This window comes from Triturus cristatus, chromosome 4_2 (assembly GCF_964204655.1).
Source record: "Triturus cristatus chromosome 4_2, aTriCri1.1, whole genome shotgun sequence".
NCBI classification, from domain to species: Eukaryota; Metazoa; Chordata; class Amphibia; order Caudata; family Salamandridae; genus Triturus; species Triturus cristatus.
In genome coordinates this window covers 701,969,375-701,990,830 of record NC_140586.1, presented here as the reverse complement: position 1 = coordinate 701,990,830, position 21,456 = coordinate 701,969,375, and the positions used below count along the sequence as shown (strand labels likewise).

At 47.6% G+C, this 21,456-nt stretch overlaps 1 protein-coding gene across 1 annotated transcript in view; it reads right to left on the bottom strand.

Moving 5' to 3' along the window:
- The window catches only part of TTC22 (tetratricopeptide repeat domain 22), a 222,604-nt gene that overhangs the window by 2,397 nt on the left and 198,751 nt on the right, over window positions 1-21,456 (bottom strand). The gene's annotated exons all lie outside the window — the stretch shown is intronic.

The following is a 21,456-nucleotide window of genomic DNA, read 5'->3' as shown; positions in this document are numbered from 1 at the left end:
CATCAAATTGTGTTCAGCAACCATAGCTCTATAACTTTGACATTTCAGCTCTCCCTCCCCCCCCCCCTCTATCTTAGAAAACCTTTCCTTGTATTGCTCAGATATAAGCTAAACCACTTCATCTTTTAAAATTGAGCTCTGATTTTTGCAACTGACTTTGTTTTGCACTAAGAATTGGGGAATTTAGGAAAGCCGGCTGTGTTTTAAAAAGATTCAATTTGTTTTTTAAATGACTGAATTTGTCTTAACTGTAAAACTGACCTGTATTTGCACTTCGTCCTTTTGAACAGCAGGGGCGTTTGGGAATCTTAGGTGGACTGCCACTAATTTTCCAGTCAGCAGTCTAGTTGGCTGTCACATGCCAAACCCCAATAGAGGCATCGAGCTTATAAAGAGCTCTGATGCACGGACGTGCCGCTTCAAAGACGTGCCAAAGGCAAGCCCGTCCGTGCCTGGACAGTGCTAGGAAACCTGCCCCTCCCTCCCAAAATAAGACAGTCTACTCGCATCCATGCTTCGCTCCTAAAGCAAGCCCCACACAACAACTATTTGTACTCTTGGGCTATAATGGAGGAAGCATTTAGGTGCAACAATTACAGTTTTGAGCCAAACAAATGCTGCATCAACCAACAAACATGAAATCCCCCACCTCCTTTAAATTATTCAGCGTCAACTGCCATTCTTTAGGTGACTATTTTCTCTGATTTTATCCAAGATCACCTACCTGATGTATTGTTTCTTACTGAAACTTGGCTAGGGCAGTCCACATTAGTAGAGCCGGCATTAGCATTTCCTCCGTTGGCTGAGGAGGTTGCATACCCATTGTGTACAAAGCGGCTACAGGTTGTTGTCTAGCCCTGTGCACAACCCAAGACTCTGAAATGGCCCATTTCAAAATCTCCCTAAACAACAACTTCACTTTCACCGGGCTGCTAATTTACCGTCCCCCGGGCCCGTCCACAGCATTTAGAGAAGCACTCACAGACTGCCTTGCCCCACTAGTTATAAAACATACAAATATTTCAATATTATTTGAATCTGCACTTTGAGTAAGATCAGGACAGCGAAGTTACCAAGTTTCTGGACGATGTTGCAGCCATGCAACTGTCCCAATTAGTTGTAAGAGCTACACACTTTGCCGACCACCTTCTCGACTCCTTGTTCTCGAACTTGCACTTACGTGTTTCCACCCCATGGCTCATGTCCTGGACTGACCATTGTATGGTCCCCATGACTATTAATATCACCCTCCAGGAATGCACCTCAGCTACCAACACTATTCTGAAAAGACAATGACAGAAACTGGATCTGCAGAAATTTGGAAATTATATTCAGGCCAATCGTCCTCAGACTCCAACATGAAGGCTGCCGTACATAAGGTAAAGACCTGGCTTATTTCAGCTCTTGACGTCTTTACCCCTGATCATCATGGTCCGGTCAAAACTAAACCTTCGTCCTATGCTTTAATGAGACTCTTGTTGCTGAAAATAAAAACGCAGTAATGTGCTTGAACAGGCCTGGAGGAAAACCTATGATATTCCTGCCAAAGTACTGTATAGGACAGTTTTAAAATCTTACCACAAAATGATCAAGAAAGCCGGGGCTAAGTTCTAGCAAGAATCGCGCTAAAGACAATTTTACTTTAGTCAATAGCTTAATGAAACTAGCTCTAGCGGCTGAGCCTATTGAGGCTTCTAACAGCTGTGGCAAACTAGCTGATTATTCAATTGGAAAAATCAAGGACGTCTAGTCGCACTTTTCTTCAAGCACTATTCCTACTTTGCCAGGAAGCGCCTGTATGCTGGAGGCCCTAGACCCCAGGCCTGAACTGAATGCATTTCTCCTACTCAACTCTGCCTCTGTACAGTCCCTCTGTAATCAAGTCAAATCTGTCTCTCCCAGTGACCCTATTAGACCCGACCTTATCCTAAGACTCCAAGATCTTCTACTTCCCATTCTTTTAAAAAAACATTATGCTCTCACTGACTTCTGCTACGGTGCCTGCACCTGGAAGCTCGCCAAACTATCCCCCTTGTTAAAGAAACCTTTCCATGACCAAGCCAAGCCAGAAAACTACCATCCCATCTTTCTCCTACCTTTCTTTTTAGCTAAAGTGGAGGAGAAGCACATTTTGGACAGCTCCCAAAATGTTTTCAGGCCTTCTCATTGCACAGAATCTGCACTCCTAGTGGTGTCAAGAGACACTTTGCAGTCACTTGGATGAAGGAAGATCATTGGCCCTGATTCTGCACTGTGTTTGACACGGTGGCACATAAGGTGCTTCTGCAAAGATGACATGATATAGGGATATGAAGGTCAGCCCTGACCGAGTTCACCTCCTTATCAAGTGAGCATTCCTTTCAAGTAGTTCCTCCCCTGTGTTCATCTCACCAACAATTTTTGCAACATGGTGTCCCCCAGGGCTCCTTGTTGAGCCTGACCTTATTCAATAATTATTATACACAAAAGCTCCCAACGGCTGACCACAGGTTCAGCACACCAATCCCAGTCGGAATGTATTATATAGTCCCATGCATCCACTTCCGGCCCTGGCCGTTGTTCGGCGCCACTGGAATCCAGAGGAGACAAATTGCTTTGTATGGATGGTAGCCATGCCTGGGCTGGGAACCCCGAAATAGGAGATTATCGATTGGGAATTGATTTATCTGAAACCCTGACAGGGGGGTGATTATCCTGGCGAAACACCATGAATGCTTTCTTCTTTGATTTGTGAATACTCTACTCAATATATAACGCCCTAATGAAGTTCTTAATGTAATAAGAATGAAACGCGATGGCTGATTTTAATCCATTTACAAATAACAAATAAAATATGGACTAAATTTGCAATTTCAACTCCATTCCTGGTGCTCTTTCCATACAAAGCAATTATTCAACAATTATGTTCAACCTGTAAGGCAGATGGTGCTGATTTTCTGCACCTGGCATGGGATTGTGCTGAGGTGCATGAGTACTGGCATCATGTTACTACGACACTGGGGAAAATGATGGGTGGAGATGTTGATTGTACTATTCGCACATGTCTGTTGGGTCTTGTTCAAAACATGCGGGCTCGTAAACGTACATTTTGTGTTGTGGCTTTGTTGATGGCTAAACGTAGAATCTCCTTGTGCTGGGATGGTAGGACGTCTCCTACGTTGCGACAATGGCTTCGTGACCTGACATACTGTAAGGACATGCTCCACACGTATATGGAGGAACTACCCACTGGAACTAAATCCATGAACTATTGGACATACCTAACTGACTATCTACAAATCTGTACAATGGATTAATTAGATTGTGTGCGACACCTGAGGTACATGTGACGTGCTGGTCGTCTGCAGGAACGGTCTACACTGTAAGACTAATGTGGTTATGCTACAGTCTGTGAGTTTATGTTTAGTTGGTTTGTATATTGTATAAATTTGAAATGCCAATAAAAAATAAAATTAAATTATGTTCAACCTCTAGCGCAGGTGGTGAAATCCTTTGGGCTCTCACTGGTATCATACGTGGAAGATACCCAGCTTATTCTTTCACTTTCTGCTAAAGCAACTCAAGACACGGCCAACTTTCAGAAAGGGATGCTTGCTGTTGAAAAGTGGATGAATAACTATTTCTTAAAGCTAAACGCTAACAAAACTGAAATCCTCCTGCTTGGAAAACACACTCACACCTGGTGGCCGGTAACCCTTGGACCCCCTCCCAAGCCCAAACCGGTCATAAAGAACTTGGGTGTATGAATAGACAATACTCTCTTTTTCGAGGCCCAAGCCAAATCACTGGTAGGTACCTGCTTCAGTCTCTTAAGAAGCCACAAACCTAGCAATGGCTTTTTCAAACCCCAAACTAGGTAGGCTATTATCTAATCATGAATTCTGTCTCACCTGGACTAAGGTAATGTCCTTTACCTAGGCGCCAACAAATCAGTCACAAAAAGACTCCAGATCACTCAAAATGTTGCAGCTGGGCTGCTACTCTCCTTTCCAAAACATTGTTAGCCTCCGGGCTCCTCCAGAAGTTCTACTGGCTCCCTACGTCTACATTTCACAACCCTGTGATTTTCCCATCAGATCCTTCACTCCCAAGGAGCTCACATCCTTGCCAGACTACTTTCACCATATTTGCTGGCAGTGGCGGGACAGTCATTGAGCAGCTGTTGCACTTTACAAATCCCCACAGATAACTTGATAGATAGATCCAGGCTTGTCTGCTCGGCTGACCTCAACTTAGCCATTGTCCCTTGGATCAAGAGGGAAAATGCAGGACGACGCTCTAAGACATGGCCCGTTTCTGCTTAGCTTCGCCATCATCAGATCGCTTCCTCTCAGTGAGAGTATTCCACTAGTACCATGTGCTCTTGGTTTAGTGATGGGAAGCCCAGTTGCAGGCGCAGTTATGCGCTATACAAGCCTTGTTTAACATACCATAACAGTCTGGAAAGGACAGAGCAGCCTAACAACCCATATGTTTCCTCTGACCCTTCATGTGCCATAATGCACACACCAGGTGAATGTATTTATTTATTTGTTAATGTTTTTGATATTAATATTCCAGAGTAGTTCACTCAGCCAAAATATCAATGTGTTTATTTGTATAAACATCATCCGTTAAACACTAATACAAAATGCATGCATAACAAATGTAATAAAAACAACTTTGTATAGACAAATTATTCTTGCAAATATCTATTTTAAAGCGTTAGCGTCCATTGTGATTTAGCAGCAAAGGATAAAATGCAAAAAGATAGAACACCTGTCCAAATGTATACATACGTCATCAGAAAACAAATGGATATTCTTATAGGGGTTGTCAAACTAGTTAGATTCTCAGGTAACCCCTCCTAACCTACAAAGCGCATTGATTAAATGTCACCTCATTGTCAGTGGACTGACACGTTTAAAGAGCAGGAGACACAAATCTTTTCTTGTTATTTCTGAAAACAGGGAATAACCAATGCCTGCTTAGTCGTCTGTGATTAGGACAGAAAGGCAAAAGGTAGATTGTTTCTATAAGTCCATCAGCACAAGTAAAAACACACAAATGTATACGAGCCAAGTCGTTGAGCAATGTACGTCTTATACAGATGAGGCTTATGATTTAGCACAGCTTTTAAATGCAAATGAGCCTAGATCTTCTTTCTAAATAAGTTTGTCTCAAAATCCTTTTTTTCGACTTGTGCCCCGTACTGTTGTTGCAATGCCCTGAGATCAGCATTCACTCATTCATCCAAGGTGTGCTAAGTTCAAGGCATTTTAAACGTATAGCACAGCCCCTTCACATACCTAAACCAGGGCAAATATTCTTCTCCTGTCCAGTATAGTAAGTCCCTGACAATATCTATAAATGAGCAGGGGCGGCTCCTCCTCTAAGGCGGAGGAGCGTCACCCTACTGCTCTTTGAGCAGGAGAAAATAAAATAATAATAACGTAGTTATTATATTTTATTTTTCACTGGTTTGGGCTGGATTAGGGTGGAGGGAGGCTGGAGGCACAGGGGGAGGAGTGGTTTTCACACTTGAGGTGGTCATACCTGCTTGGCCTGTCCAAACAGTCATGCGCACTTTGAATTTTCCCCATCGGGTTGCATTACACAGCCTGGTGGGGAACATGCCAAGGCCCCCAGTCCCCATCGGAGCGCCTATCCACTGCGCTCAGACCAATCACAACGCTGCATTGCAGCCTTGTAATTGGCTGTGGGGAGCCTGGGTACTTTCTGGACTCGCCGACGAAGGGGTGGAGAGACGCGGCCTGTGGAAGAGGTAAGTGCTTTTTATTTTGTCTCCCACCCCCCCTCCGGTCCCTCCACCCTCATTCCCTGCCAGCCTCTACTGAGGCCATCAAGATTGGTCATAATCTCATGCAGTACATTAAGGGGTTTCATTTAGACATGCATTTGATTCAGTTGAGGCTAAGCTCCCTGTAAAGAAACAGTTTGGCATAGCCGATGGAAATAAATATATCAGAAATGTATTCCCTAGTGGTTGCTAAAGCTCAACCCTTCCATTGACCAATGACACTGTCCAATATAAAGCACCAGAAAGGGATATGGCTGTGTAAACATTAACAGCAGCAGTGATAGTACATCCACTGACTCTCTTGCTGAATGTTTTAATGACTCCAGTAGATACTGACAAGCAATGTTGAGAATTGAAAATCCATTGAAAAAGTATACCCAGGGAGTCAAAGATTTTGACTGGATTCAATTTCTTACCCACTAAAAGCCTCTGTCTTCTGAATAGGTTATTTTTACTACCACCAGTACTTTACATATGGGAACACTAATCACCAACTTGTTGGCTTTACTGGAGGTCTCCAATCAGCCAACAATTTACCAAGACCATATGGAGTATGGACACAAGCATCATCTGTATAAAAAAATGGGTCTGACTCCTTTCTCAGTTGTAGGCCATCAACTTTAAGGGTGTTTAAACTGACATCTAATTACGTGCTATATATATTAAACAGTAAAGGAGCCACAAAGCATCTCACATGGAGTATGCACATATTTTAACAGCGTGAACAAATGGCAAGTGCCCCTAAATGGCCTGCATAGTGTAAATGTGACCACTCCTGACCTGGGACAGAAAACGTGTACCCTTTTCAAAACAGGGTGATCTAGTAAACATTATGCTAAAAACTGAATGCAGAAATATAATATTTATAAATAAATATGTTTAAATATGCACTCAAACATAAATGGTTAGGAAAATGGCTATTTGCCTTGGGAATTGGAAATATGGGAATTGGAAATATGGGTATTGCCTGTTGAACGATTTTAATAAAGGAGTCCACTTTAGGGGATGCCGAGGAGATTGGTGGTATTGGGAATGGAGATGGTTTGGGGTCAGGCAGTTCTGGAAAAAGTAAAAAAAAAAAAAGTCAAAGGCGTGAGAGAAGAGGAATGTTTTAGCTTTTTTATTTACTGAATATTAGAGACACTAATGGGTTAGAAAGTACCAGAGACTAGAAAAGGCTGCTCTAAAAGAACTTCTCCTAATAGGGATTAGTTTGTGCTCGAAGTTTGCAAGTATAATTGTGTTGGAGAGTGTGGCACAATGGGGTTTGCTTCTCACTGTGTAATCATGGTGAGATATTACGTTCATATTTAATATATATAATTCCTCGATGAAGCCAGTGTAGTATTTGGCCAGAGTATTGGGGATCTAGAATATGTGTTATTGGTGTATTGCCTGCTGGACTGATATTTCAGTCCAGCCCAAACTCTAGTATGTTCACAAAATGGACGGAAAGGTCAGAAGATTGTCTTCTGCATCAATAACAGAGTGACTACTTTATGTGAGCAAAATATATTATCTCAGGAATAGCTGTAAATGGGCATAGACAAAATATATTTTATAATGAAACGGTGCACTGCAGATTTACACAGCCTACTTTCTCATGACTAGTATTTTAGCAAAATGTCAGAAAACCTAACCCACACTAAGATGGAGGCTATGGGCCAGATATACAACCCTTTTTTGCGGCCACAAACAGGAGATCCTCCCGTTTGCGACCGCAAAAAGGGTAATGGCATGTACAAATGCTATTTTGCGAGTCACTGACTCCCAAAATAGCATTTGCGACTCTTGCTATTAGATAGGGGCGTCCCTTCCTAATAGCGAGTCACCATGCCATGTACTATTGTTTTGCGACCGCATTTGCGACTGCAAAACACTTGCAGTTTACCACCGACTTCAAGTAGCTGGTAAAGCACTTGCAAACGGGAAGGGGTCCCCAGGGGACCCCTTCACCTTTGTGAGTATGTGAGAAATATTTTTTAAGGGCAGGTCCAAGGGACCATTGCCTGCCCTTAAAAAATGAAACGGAAAAGATTAATTTTTTTTAAATGCCTTCTATTTTCCTTTAAAGAAAACGGGCTGCATTTAAAAAAAAATTGCTTTACTAAAAGAGACATGGTGCTCTGCTGGCCCCAGCAGGCCACCATTCCTGTGAGTGCTAGCCATTCTTAATGGGGTCGCAAATTGCGCCTGCCTCATTAATATTAATGAGGCATGTAATTTGCGACCCCATTAGGAATCGCAAACAGTGTCTGAGACACTGTTGTGCATCCCAATTTGCGAGTCGCAAATTGGTGGGTCATACATCTGACCCTATGTCTCTATGATGTTTTACTCTATATTCACAAACATAAATCATAATGGAATATGAACGGATGGGGGCACAAGTAAATCATATTCGAACTAGTTATAAATGCTATTAAGGAAAGCCTTGCCGAAGGCTGCAAAATGTGCATAATCAAAATACCCCAACCTCTGCACTAGGAATGCAGACGTCAAAGGAATCTCAAAATCTTGAATATAAGGCTTAGCTCTCCAAATATTCAAGATTGTGATCTCTTTTAATGAACTAGCTAAAAATAAAATACCTAGGCAGTACAATATGTTACATATTAGCGTAACACATAACTTCATATTTTATGGGGTCTTTTACTCAACAGAGGGGAGTGGAGCTACTTTCGCTCCTCTGAGAATTCTAAAGATGTTTCCAAAATTCATACTTTTTAAAATATATCTATGCATAGTTCTGCCCAACTCTGCAAAATAAAATCTGCAGTGTTCTGCATAAAATGTTGTTGAATACGAAAAGCTGCTGTTAGAAATGGGGTCTCTAGTTGACAGTGGTTTGCACCCAGTCCAAATAGGAACCCTTACTCCAGTCAGGGTGAGGGAGTACACTGCTAAGATAACCCCTGCTTGCCCCCTTGGTAGCTAGGCACAAGTAGTCATGCTTATTACCAAAACAAAAAACATCCAACATACACAAGTCAAGATATCACTTTTCAAAGGTTAAGTAAGTTCAGTCCATAGAAACCTATAGATGCATTTCTTTCAGCACAAATTATCTTCAATGCGTCAAAATTGAAAGACGAAACAGATGCAGGGGAGGTGAGCCACCGGAAAAGCAAAGCCATGCATCGGTTCCTTACTCCGAGGGAAGGTGATGCGTTGGTTCCTTACTGTCAGGGGACGTTATGCATCCATTCCTTACTGGAAAGGGAGGTGATGCATCCGTTTCTTACTGGAAGGGTAGATGATGCGTTGATCTCCTGACACACGGCCTTGGATCCTTACTGCTGGGCAATGTTGATGAAGAGACGGCGTCGTGGGAAGATGCGTCAAAAATCCAGACGCGCTGTTTCAATTTCAGAGCCACGAGTAGGTGATGCATCGATTCTTCTGTGTCGAAGCAGGGGCTGTGTCGGAGCAGGTGACATGGATTTCAGTGACACGGTGCTCAGTACTCGGGCTGTGGTGATTTTTCAGCCGTAAAGTAGGCAATGCATTGTTTCTTTAGCCGCGCAGTGGTGCTGCATCAAGAAAACAGGCCTTATGAGTCGATGCGTGGATTTTCTCTTCAGATCACCAGATTCCACTTCCATGGGCCTAGGAACTGGATTTGGCACCACTTGGTGAGTCAGGGCTCTCAGCAGAAGATCCCAGGTACTGGTAGGTGACGTCTTTGATGGCCCTGACACGCACACGCTCTTGGGGAACCTTGAAAACAGGATGTAGAAAGCAGAGTCCAGTCCTTTCACTCCCAGAATAGAAGCAGCAAGCAGCAGGCCAGTACAACAAAGCAACAGGCAGAGTGGTGTTCCCTCCTACAGCATCCAGCTCTTCTTCCTGGCAGAATGTCCTTTATTCCAGAAGTGTTCTGAATTTGGAGTGTCAGAGGTCCAATACTTATACCCCTTTCTGCCTTTGAAGTAGGCAAACTTCAATGGAAAGTCTTTGTAGTGCACAAGACCCAGCCTTTCTCTAACCTGGCTCCATACTCACTACAAGGGGTTGGGGACAGTTTTGTGTGAGGACAGGCACAGCCCTATTCAGGTGTCCGTGTCAACTCCTCCCACCACTCTAGTTCAGGAAGGCCCATCAGCCTGGTGAATGCCCATCAGGATAGGCAGGACACACCTCAACTCCCTTTGTGTGAGTGTCTAGAGTGAATGCACAGGAGCCCAACTGTCATCCTAACCCAGATGAGAATTCAAAAAGACAGGCAGAGGCACAGAATGGATAAGCAAGAAAATACCCACTTTCTAAAAGTGGCATTTTCAAACACGCCATTTAAAAACCAACTTCACCAAAAGATGTACTTTTAAATTGTGAGTTCAGAGACCCCCAAACTCCAAATCTAAGGCAATCCCCATGTTACCCTATGGGAGAGATAGTCCTTGCAATAGTGAAAAACGAAATTAGCAATATTTCACTATTAGGACATGTAAAACACACCAACACATGTTCTACCTTTCAAATACATTGCAACCTGACTTGGGCCTACCTTAGGGGTGACTTACATGAAGTAAAAGGGAAGGTTTGGGTCGGGCAAGTGGGTGCACTTGCCAGGTCGAAATGGCAGTGTAAAACTGCAACAACAAACACTGAAGTGCTTTTGCAGGGCTACTCGTGGGTGGCACAATCAGTGCTGCAAACCCACTAGTAGATTTCAGTTACAGGCCCTGGCCACACCTGGTGCACTTTACTAGGGACTTGGTAATAAATAAAATAAGCCAATCATGGATAAACCAATACAATTCACACAGGGAGCACTTGCACTTCAGCACCGGTCAGCAGTGGTAAAGTGCAAAGAGTCCTAAAACCAGCAAAAAAAAAGTCTGAAAAATACAGGAGGAAAGGCAAACGCTTTAGGGATAACCTTTCAAACAGGCCAGGTCCAACAGCTGTGAATTAAACTGCCATCTTCTTAGTAAATAATGTGACAGACAGTAGGAGGAACCTCAATGACTTCTGGATAAACCAATACAATTTACACAGGGAGCACTTGCACTTTAGCACCGGTCAGCAGTGCTAAAGTGCAGAGAGTCCTAAAACCAGCAAAAACGAAGACCGAAAATTACAGGAGGAAGGCAAACGCTTTAGGGATAACCTTTCAAAAAGGCAGTAGGAGGAACCTCAATTACATCTGCCTTTTGGAGGGCTGAAAGAACCTGGGTATTAGCCAAGGATGATGTAGATGACCTACCCTGGAAGGCCTGACGTGCGTAATGCCTCAAGAGAGTATACCTACATTTCTGACACTGTAAGTAAGCAAGCTGTAGCTATCCCCTGAAACGAGGGACACTAGAATGGAAATGATCCCTCTTTTCAGTCACCCTCTAAAAGAATATCAATTCCCATTCTAGCAAAGAAAGTACTTCATCCAGTGAGAGATGTGGTTTAGACAGGATGTAATGTCAGTATTACTGTTTCCTCACTCAGACAGAGGTAGATTTGGGCATCATCAACGTACACAGGGACATAATAAAGCCCCCTACAGTAGCATCTTGAGAGGGGACAGGGAGCTACATATCAGTTCAGATTATTAAATATTTATATTTTTGTTTTTAGCTCAGATACTGCTGGTGTCCAGTCAAAATCACATAAATAACCACTGCAAGAGGATAGTGGGATCGTTCTGTAGAGTGGGAGAATAAATTAGTAAAGAGAACATAGAAGGAGGAAGAGAGGGACGATGAGAGATTAATGGACAGATGGTGAGATGGAAGGATGTGAGGAATGATACGTGTACTAAAAGAAAGAAGGGAAGAAACAGATTGTTGGATGGATCACAGGGAAAAGGAACGAAGGACAGAAGGAAGTAAGGGCTGACTGAAGTGTGGATGGATGAAAAAGACAGGATGGAAATAAGTGAAGAATGAAGGCTGATAGATAAAAATTATCAACATGAAAAAGGGAAGGAAAGAAAGCTGAAAAAAGACAGAAATAATGTTTGAGAGAAGGGAAAAAAGAACGAAAAAGACTAAAGGTTTGAGGAAGGGATGGACATTTCAGAATTTTCTAAAGGAGACATATCTCCTGAGAAGCTGGCTGGCTGGCTCCCCTCAATTGCTCGCTCATTTCTATTTGGGATATGGATCAAAGTGAGGGGGGAGTTTTATTTTTCTGGCTACTCACTTATATGTACACCTGAATCAATCTTGTATAGTTCTGCAACCTGGTTAATAGTCCCTATTTATAAAATAAAAAGTAATAATAATAAAGCAGGTTTGAGGGGTTCAGGGATCTTGGATATGATTGAACAGGCTCTAGTTTATGAAGCACGGGTGGCACAATGCCTGACTCAGCTGCTTTGAGGGTAATTGTTAGACCTGTCAGCCCTTTGGGTGGTCCCTCCTCATCATTATTTATTTTGTCCCACTTTTGCCTCAAACCCTGTTTGAATTTTTCCTTTTTGGGAACCACCAGACTTTTTAGTGTTGCTGCAGATTCAGGGAGCCATTTTACCTACCCCTGAAACTTCTGTCTGAGGGCCTGGAGCACAAAATGGTGGCCACCTGTGACATCACCAGCATCCACTGGAACCTACCAGCACCTTCCAGAACATTCCAGAACCCTGTGACAGTTGGAGGCGGTTTAGAATGTTGGGAAGCTAAGACAGAGAGTTGGCAGTTGGAGCTGGCAGTTGGCACCTGACTGGTGAAGAGTGAGCAGCAGAAACTTGAAGGAGGAAGGAGTGAAGCAGCAGGGGTGGAAACTTGTGCCTGGAGTGGGGTCCATAAACCCACCCTTGATACTAGTCCCTACTGACTGAGCCCAGCCTGGAGCCCTGTGTGGGAAGAAGCCAGAAAAACCATCCTAAGGACCTGGACAGCAGGAACAGGCCTTAGAAACAGAGAACAGCAAGATCCTGACCTGGAAACTGGTTTCCCTGGAGTCCGACGTCGAGTAGCCTGAGACCGGGAGCCCGAGGTGGAGAAGCGGCGCCGACTGGAAAGCGGACGTCGTACCCGGAGCCGCCAGAGGTCGAGAGAGGGCGCCGTCAGAGGTCGTGAGGAATACCAGAGGTCGAGGAGGAAGTCACCCGAGGTCGAGTGAGCGGCGTCATCGGAGGAGTGAAGTCCGCCCTCCGGAGTCGTTGGAGACCGAGGTGAGGTGTACCGGAGGTCGGGAGTGAGGATCGCACTCCGGAGCCGCCGGAAGTCGACATCGAGTCAAGGCCGGCCGACGTCATCGAATCCGAGGTCGCCATCGGACCGGAGCCGCCCGAAGTCGACATCGAGTAAAGACTGCCCGACGCCATCGAATCGGAGGTCGAGATCGAACCGAGGCCGCCGACATCGAAACCGGAACCGCCTACCGGCGTCGTCAGGAACTGACATTGTGCCGAGGCCGCCGACATCGAACCGGAACCGCCTCACGGCGTCGACACGACTCCAGCGGCGTCGGAGCATCAGAAAAAGGGCAGTAAGTGGAGTAGAGGGCGCCTAAGGCCCTGTGGAGACCTGAGAGACTGCTCTAAGGGGCTAGGGAGGTGCTGGAACCAACCTGACTGTGCCAGGGGTGAGCTGGGACTAATCTAGAGAGGTTGTGTGGAGAGAGAGAGCCAGGTCTCTGGTATTCCCCCCTTGATCTACCTCAGTTTAGGCCTCAGCCTTGTCCAAGCCAGGGAGTAGACACCCTCAAGCCTTCCACATCCCCACAAGCTGTGCCTGGGCCAAATCAGCCCTTAGGAATTTAAAAGTGATCTGATTCTATGAGTGTCACTGTCAGCTTTTAAGTATTTATTAGGGGCACTGTATTTATTGTATTTAACCTATTTATTGCTTCACTGTATTTATTGGTCCACAGTATTTATTGATGCACAATATTTATTGGTTTACAGTATTTATTGCCTCAGAATATTTAATTGCCTGTATGTATTGCCCTTATATTTATGCCTTCATTATTTATGATCACCCCTAATTATTGAATCATTAAGCCAGTATTTATTTGTCCTGCACTATCTAAAAAGTTTGTATATTGTGATTGTTATTTATTTATCCAATCAGCAACTAAGAGAAAAAGAAGATAAACAGATATTTTCCTAATTTTTACGGTGTAGAGTCGTTTTTGGAACGGATGCACGCATGGTTATTGTTTGGGTACGTCGTATGCTTAGCACGGAGCCTGATTCCTGACCACTCGAGCCAAGCTACCACAGTGTGTCCGGAAGACCACCACCACCCTTTCAGAGTGGGAGTGTGGTTTTCCAACATTAATTGGTGTTCAGTGGTGGGATTGAGCTGTGCCTACGTATACTCAACAATAACTGTGGGTAGTCCATAGGCCTACACCGGGAGTTTTCTCAAAGCGGCCTTCCTAATTGTGGGTTTTTGTTTTTCCAAATTTACTCTGGTGGTGGGAGGAGGTATTATTAAAGGTACCCCCCTGCATAGTTACTGCACAAAACCTGTCCTCTAACCTGAGTGGGCGAGATGGAGTTTGTACTAGAAAATCTAGAAACGTACACTGTGGCCCAACTCAGGGAGTTTTGCCAGCGGGAGGGGGTGTACTGTCCCCCAGGAGCAAAGAAGGGTGCACTCCAAACCAGCTTAAGGGCTTGGGGGGAGGCACGACGGGAAAGCAAGGCTGAGGAGGAAGACAGGGATGGAGAGCCTGACACCGAGGGGGCTGAGATGTACCAACCTGAGGTGGGGAGCCTGTCAGCGGGGCCCAGAACCATTTCCAGGAAGGGCAGCAGTGCCTCTAGCGGTGGCTTGTCTGAAGTGGAGTTAACAGACCGGAGGGAGAAAAGACAGCTCACATGGGACTTAGCAAGGCTGGAGAAGGAGAAGGAGGAGCAGAGGATGGCCCATGAATTACGACTGAAAGAAATAGATCTTCAGATCCTGAGAATCTGGGCACAACCTGTTCCTAATGGTGGCAGCCAAACCCAAGAGATCACCAGGGAACCTAAACCCTACCTGCCAAAGGACATAGTAGCTAGCTATGGGGTGGGTGATGATATCGCCAAGTGGCTAGCGGCCTATGAGGTCTCGTTGAGGGCCCATGGGGTTCCAGAGAAGTACTGGGGAGGGGGATTGTACAAGTACATGCCTCCCGCTGGTAGGGATGCTTTATTGGCCCTCGAAGAGAATGAGCAGACCCACTACCCCACCATGAAACTGGCGCTCATAAGGAAGTTTGGACTAACACCCGAAAAGTACAGACAGAAGTTCAGGGGTAGTCACAAACTGGGCACACAGAATTGGGTGGACTTCCTGGACTATGCAAAGAAGGCACTGGAAGGTTGGATTCAGGGCAGTGAAGTGAGGAACTACGAGGGGTTGTTTGACCTAGTACTGAAGGAACACCTGCTCGAGAAATGTTTCCCTGAACTGCGGCAACACCTGGTGGATAGCAAGCTGACCAGTTCCCGGAAGCTTGCTGAGGAGGCGGACATTTGGGCTAGTACCCGGGTGTCCACAAGGGGGACTGGAGGGGATACTCAAAAGGCCGGACAGGGCGCCCCCCAGAAGAAAGAGGGAGGGGAAAAGAAAAAGGAGTTCTCCAAAGGCCCCCAAAATAACTTCCAAGGGAAGGGAACAGGATTCACCCCTAGGGCTAACCCACCCAGAAACCCTAATCCTGGCCAGAGTCAGCAGCCAAGGGTTGTCCATTGCTATGAGTGCGGTGGCGTTGGACACTATAAAGGAGATCCGAAGTGCTTGAAACGACCACCCCCTCCCACTGGAGGAAAGACCCCCGGAGTAGCTAGTGTAGTGCTCGGGGAGGAGATGCCCTTAACTAAGGGAAGGGAGTGGGCGGGTGTCACTTTAGTGTCCCTGGGAGAACGGGAGATGGTTCCCAAGATCCAGGTGCCCGCAAATACCGCAAAGTATGGGCAGTGGGTCACCATCAACGGCCAAAGAGGGGAGGCTCTGAGAGACACAGGAGCCAGTATGACTATGGTACGTAGTCAACTGGTGTCTCCAGAGCAGGTAATTCCCGATGTACTCCACCCAGCCGCGATGGCTGACGGCAGAACAGGCCACTATCCAGTGGCCGAGGTTCCCTTTGAATGGGGGGGGGTTGCAGGTTCACTTCGAGTTGCCGTAAGCCCTGCCGTGCCAGTCGATTGTCTGCTGGGGAATGACATGGAGCACAACGCTTGGAAGGAGGTGGAATACCGGACTCACACCGAGATGCTGGGTACACCTGATTGGGCCTGTGTTAGCACAAGGTCCGCGACTACCCGAAGAGGGAGTTCATTTCGGCTGGAGCCTGGAACAAAGGCCCAGCCAGCTGCCAGTCAAGTGAAGAACCGAGGACAGGAGGAGCCTGCCTCGGCGTCCCCACCCCGTAGGACGGATAGGCCACCGGAGGTGGTGGACCAGAAGTCTGCGGTGGGGGACGTTACCAACCTGGAGGACCTACCCATCCCGGCCGAGTGGCACGTGGAGGGAGGCCCGTCCAGGGAGGAATTCTGCCAGGGCCAGAGGGAGTGCCCTACCCTTGAGGGGCTAAGGCGACAGGCCGAAGCCCAGGCAGCAGGGAACGTTGAAGGGAACTACAGTGTTTACTGGGAGGATGGCCTCCTCTACAGTGAACCCAAGGCACCCCTACACGGATCGTCACGAGCCTTGGTAGTTCCACAACGTTATCGAGCCTTCCTTCTGGAGTTGGCTCACGAGATACCATTGGCAGGACACCTGGGGCAAGACAAGACCTTCGCCCGTCTTGTCCCACACTTTTATTGGCCTCAGATGAAAGTGTCATCCGATACCTACTGCCGGACATGTGTGTCTTGCCAAGCCAGTGGGAAAACAGGGGTGAGCTGAAAGCTCCCCTGGAACCACTTCCTGTCGTTAGCACCCCCTTTGAAAGGGTGGGCATCGACATTGTGGGTCCATTAGATCCGCCGACTACAGCTGGTCACAGGTTTATCCTGGTTCTGGTGGATCATGCCACACGGTACCCAGAGGCAATACCTCTGAGGACCATAACAGCACCTGTTGTGGCAAGGGCCCTGATGGGAATCTTTACCCGAGTGGGTTTTCCCAAGGAAGTTGTGTCCGACAGGGGGACCAACTTCATGTCAGCGTATATGCGGGCAATGTGGAAGGAGTGTGGAGTGACATACCGGTTCACCACTCCTTACCACCCCCAGACAAATGGTCTGGTGGAGAGGTTTAACAAAACCTTGAAAGGCATGATCAGAAGTCTGCCTGAAAGCCTGCGGAGGAAATGGGACGTCCTCCTACCCTGTTTACTCTTTTCTTACAGGGAAGTGCCACAGAAGGGAGTGGGCTTCAGCCCCTTCGAGCTTCTGTATGGGCACCCTGTACGTGGACCTCTCAACCTGGTGAGAGACGGATGGGAAAGAACTCCCAGAAAGCTTCCCCAGGATGTGGTGAGCTACATGCTGGCCTTCCGGAGCCAAATGGCTAAGTTGTGGAAGCAAGCTTCTGACAACTTGGAAGCCAGCCAAGCAGTAATGAAGGCGTGGTATGACCACAATGCTCACCCGGTGGAGTTGGAGCCTGGCCAGAAGGTGTGGGTGATCGAACCGGGAGAGCTTAGTGCCCTCCAGGATCGCTGGTCAGGACCCTTTGAGGTGTTGGAGAAGAAGGGTAAGGCTACCTACTTGGTGGACCTGAAGACCCCTCGTCAGCCCCTGCGGGTGCTGCATGCCAACCGCCTCAAACCCCACCACGAGAGGCCCGAAGTCATCTTGATGATGGTGACTGACGGAGGAGAGGGCGTGGAAAGCGAGCCTCTCCCTGATCTGTTTGCGTCTCAAGAGAAGGATGGGTCGGTGGAGGGAGTGATTCTCTCCCCATCTCTAACTCCTGAACAGCAGGAGGACTGTCGCCAGGTCCTGGGGCAGTACTCCTCGTTGTTCTCCCTTGTCCCGGGTAGGACTCACCTGTGCGTCCATGACGTGGACACAGGAGACAGCCCACCTGTGAAGTCCAAGATCTACCGGATGTCAGACAAGGTGAAGGCCAGCATTCATAGTGAAGTCACTAAGATGCTGGAGCTAGGAGTGATCGAACCTTCTAGCAGCCCCTGGTCCAGTCCGGTGGTGTTAGTACCAAAAGCTGCACCACCGGGTGCCCAACCAGAACTGAGGTTCTGTGTGGACTATCGGGGACTGAATTCAGTGACCAAAACTGATGCTCATCCGATCCCTAGGGCGGATGAATTGATTGACCGGCTGGGAGCTGCCCAATATCTAAGTACCTTTGACCTTACTTCAGGGTACTGGCAGATCTCTTTGACTGATGGAGCAAGGGAAAGGTCAGCCTTCTCCACGCCCAATGGCCACTACCAGTTCTGTGTGATGCCCTTTGGGCTCAAGAACGCACCTGCCACGTTTCAGCGCCTGGTAAACCAGACCCTCACCGGTATGGAGAGTTTCTCTGCTGCTTATCTGGATGACATAGCCGTCTTCAGTAACAGCTGGGAGGATCACTTGCGTCACCTGCAAGCTGTTCTCCAGGCCCTGAGACAAGCTGGATTGACGATCAAGGCCAGCAAGTGCCAGATCGGGCAGGGGTCGGTAGTGTACCTTGGACACTTGGTGGGTAGGGGAGCGGTGCAACCCCTCCAGGCGAAGATCGAGGCCATCATGGCCTGGGAACCCCCCAAGACACAGACTGAGGTCCGAGCATTTTTGGGCCTCACGGGATACTACCGCCGCTTCGTGAAGGGGTACGGAACCATCGTAGCCCCCCTCACGGAGCTCACGTCCAAGAAACAACCTCGACGGGTAGTCTGGACGGAGGCTTGTCAGCAAGCCTTTGTGAGATTGAAGAAAGCCATGTGCGAGGCCCCGGTCTTAAGGGCCCCAGACTTTTCCAAGGAGTTCATTGTCCAGACAGATGCATCAGAACATGGCATTGGGGCAGTGTTATCGCAACTCAACGAAGAGGGTCTGGATCAACCCGTGGTCTTCCTATCCCGGAGACTACTTCCCAGGGAACAGAAGTGGAGTGCAATAGAGCGTGAAGCCTTTGCAGTGGTATGGGCTCTGAAGAAGTTGCGGCCATACCTGTTTGGCTCGCACTTCCTGGTTCAGACCGACCACAGACCCCTTCGTTGGCTGATGCAAATGAAGGGGGAGAATCCCAAGTTGTTGAGGTGGTCTATTTCCCTACAGGGAATGGACTTTCAGGTGGAACATCGGCCTGGAGTGGACCACGCCAATGCAGACGGTCTCTCAAGGTATTTCCGCCTTAGTGATGAGAACTCCCAAGGGGTTGGGTAGCTCTCCCCACCTTCAGCTGGGTGGGACGCGTGTTAGACCTGTCAGCCCTTTGGGTGGTCCCTCCTCATCATTATTTATTTTGTCCCACTTTTGCCTCAAACCCTGTTTGAATTTTTCCTTTTTGGGAACCACCAGACTTTTTAGTGTTGCTGCAGATTCAGGGAGCCATTTTACCTACCCCTGAAACTTCTGTCTGAGGGCCTGGAGCACAAAATGGTGGCCACCTGTGACATCACCAGCATCCACTGGAACCTACCAGCACCTTCCAGAACATTCCAGAACCCTGTGACAGTTGGAGGCGGTTTAGAATGTTGGGAAGCTAAGACAGAGAGTTGGCAGTTGGAGCTGGCAGTTGGCACCTGACTGGTGAAGAGTGAGCAGCAGAAACTTGAAGGAGGAAGGAGTGAAGCAGCAGGGGTGGAAACTTGTGCCTGGAGTGGGGTCCATAAACCCACCCTTGATACTAGTCCCTACTGACTGAGCCCAGCCTGGAGCCCTGTGTGGGAAGAAGCCAGAAAAACCATCCTAAGGACCTGGACAGCAGGAACAGGCCTTAGAAACAGAGAACAGCAAGATCCTGACCTGGAAACTGGTTTCCCTGGAGTCCGACGTCGAGTAGCCGGAGACCGGGAGCCCGAGGTGGAGAAGCGGCGCCGACTGGAAAGCGGACGTCGTACCCGGAGCCGCCAGAGGTCGAGAGAGGGCGCCGTCAGAGGTCGTGAGGAATACCAGAGGTCGAGGAGGAAGTCACCCGAGGTCGAGTGAGCGGCGTCATCGGAGGAGTGAAGTCCGCCCTCCGGAGTCGTCGGAGACCGAGGTAAGGTGTACCGGAGGTCGGGAGTGAGGATCGCACTCCGGAGCCGCCGGAAGTCGACATCGAGTCAAGGCCGGCCGACGTCATCGAATCCGAGGTCGCCATCGGACCGGAGCCGCCCGAAGTCGACATCGAGTAAAGACTGCCCGACGCCATCGAATCGGAGGTCGAGATCGAACCGAGGCCGCCGACATCGAAACCGGAACCGCCTACCGGCGTCGTCAGGAACTGACATTGTGCCGAGGCCGCCGACATCGAACCGGAACCGCCTCACGGCGTCGACACGACTCCAGCGGCGTCGGAGCATCAGAAAAAGGGCAGTAAGTGGAGTAGAGGGCGCCTAAGGCCCTGTGGAGACCTGAGAGACTGCTCTAAGGGGCTAGGGAGGTGCTGGAACCAACCTGACTGTGCCAGGGGTGAGCTGGGACTAATCTAGAGAGGTTGTGTGGAGAGAGAGAGCCAGGTCTCTGGTATTCCCCCCTTGATCTACCTCAGTTTAGGCCTCAGCCTTGTCCAAGCCAGGGAGTAGACACCCTCAAGCCTTCCACATCCCCACAAGCTGTGCCTGGGCCAAATCAGCCCTTAGGAATTTAAAAGTGATCTGATTCTATGAGTGTCACTGTCAGCTTGTAAGTATTTATTAGGGGCACTGTATTTATTGTATTTAACCTATTTATTGCTTCACTGTATTTATTGGTCCACAGTATTTATTGATGCACAATATTTATTGGTTTACAGTATTTATTGCCTCAGAATATTTAATTGCCTGTATGTATTGCCCTTATATTTATGCCTTCATTATTTATGATCACCCCTAATTATTGAATCATTAAGCCAGTATTTATTTGTCCTGCACTATCTAAAAAGTTTGTATATTGTGATTGTTATTTATTTATCCAATCAGCAACTAAGAGAAAAAGAAGATAAACAGATATTTTCCTAATTTTTACTGTGTAGAGTCGTTTTTGGAACGGATGCACGCATGGTTATTGTTTGGGTACGTCGTATGCTTAGCACGGAGCCTGATTCCTGACCACTCGAGCCAAGCTACCACAGTGTGTCCGGAAGACCACCACCACCCTTTCAGAGTGGGAGTGTGGTTTTCCAACATTAATTGGTGTTCAGTGGTGGGATTGAGCTGTGCCTACGTATACTCAACAATAACTGTGGGTAGTCCATAGGCCTACACCGGGAGTTTTCTCAAAGCGGCCTTCCTAATTGTGGGTTTTTGTTTTTCCAAATTTACTCTGGTGGTGGGAGGAGGTATTATTAAAGGTACCCCCCTGCATAGTTACTGCACAAAACCTGTCCTCTAACCTGAGTGGGCGAGATGGAGTTTGTACTAGAAAATCTAGAAACGTACACTGTGGCCCAACTCAGGGAGTTTTGCCAGCGGAAGGGGGTGTACTGTCCCCCAGGAGCAAAGAAGGGTGCACTCCAAACCACCTTAAGGGCTTGGGGGGAGGCACGACGGGAAAGCAAGGCTGAGGAGGAAGACAGGGATGGAGAGCCTGACACCGAGGGGGCTGAGATGTACCAACCTGAGGTGGGGAACCTGTCAGCGGGGCCCAGAACCATTTCCAGGAAGGGCAGCAGTGCCTCTAGCGGTGGCTTGTCTGAAGT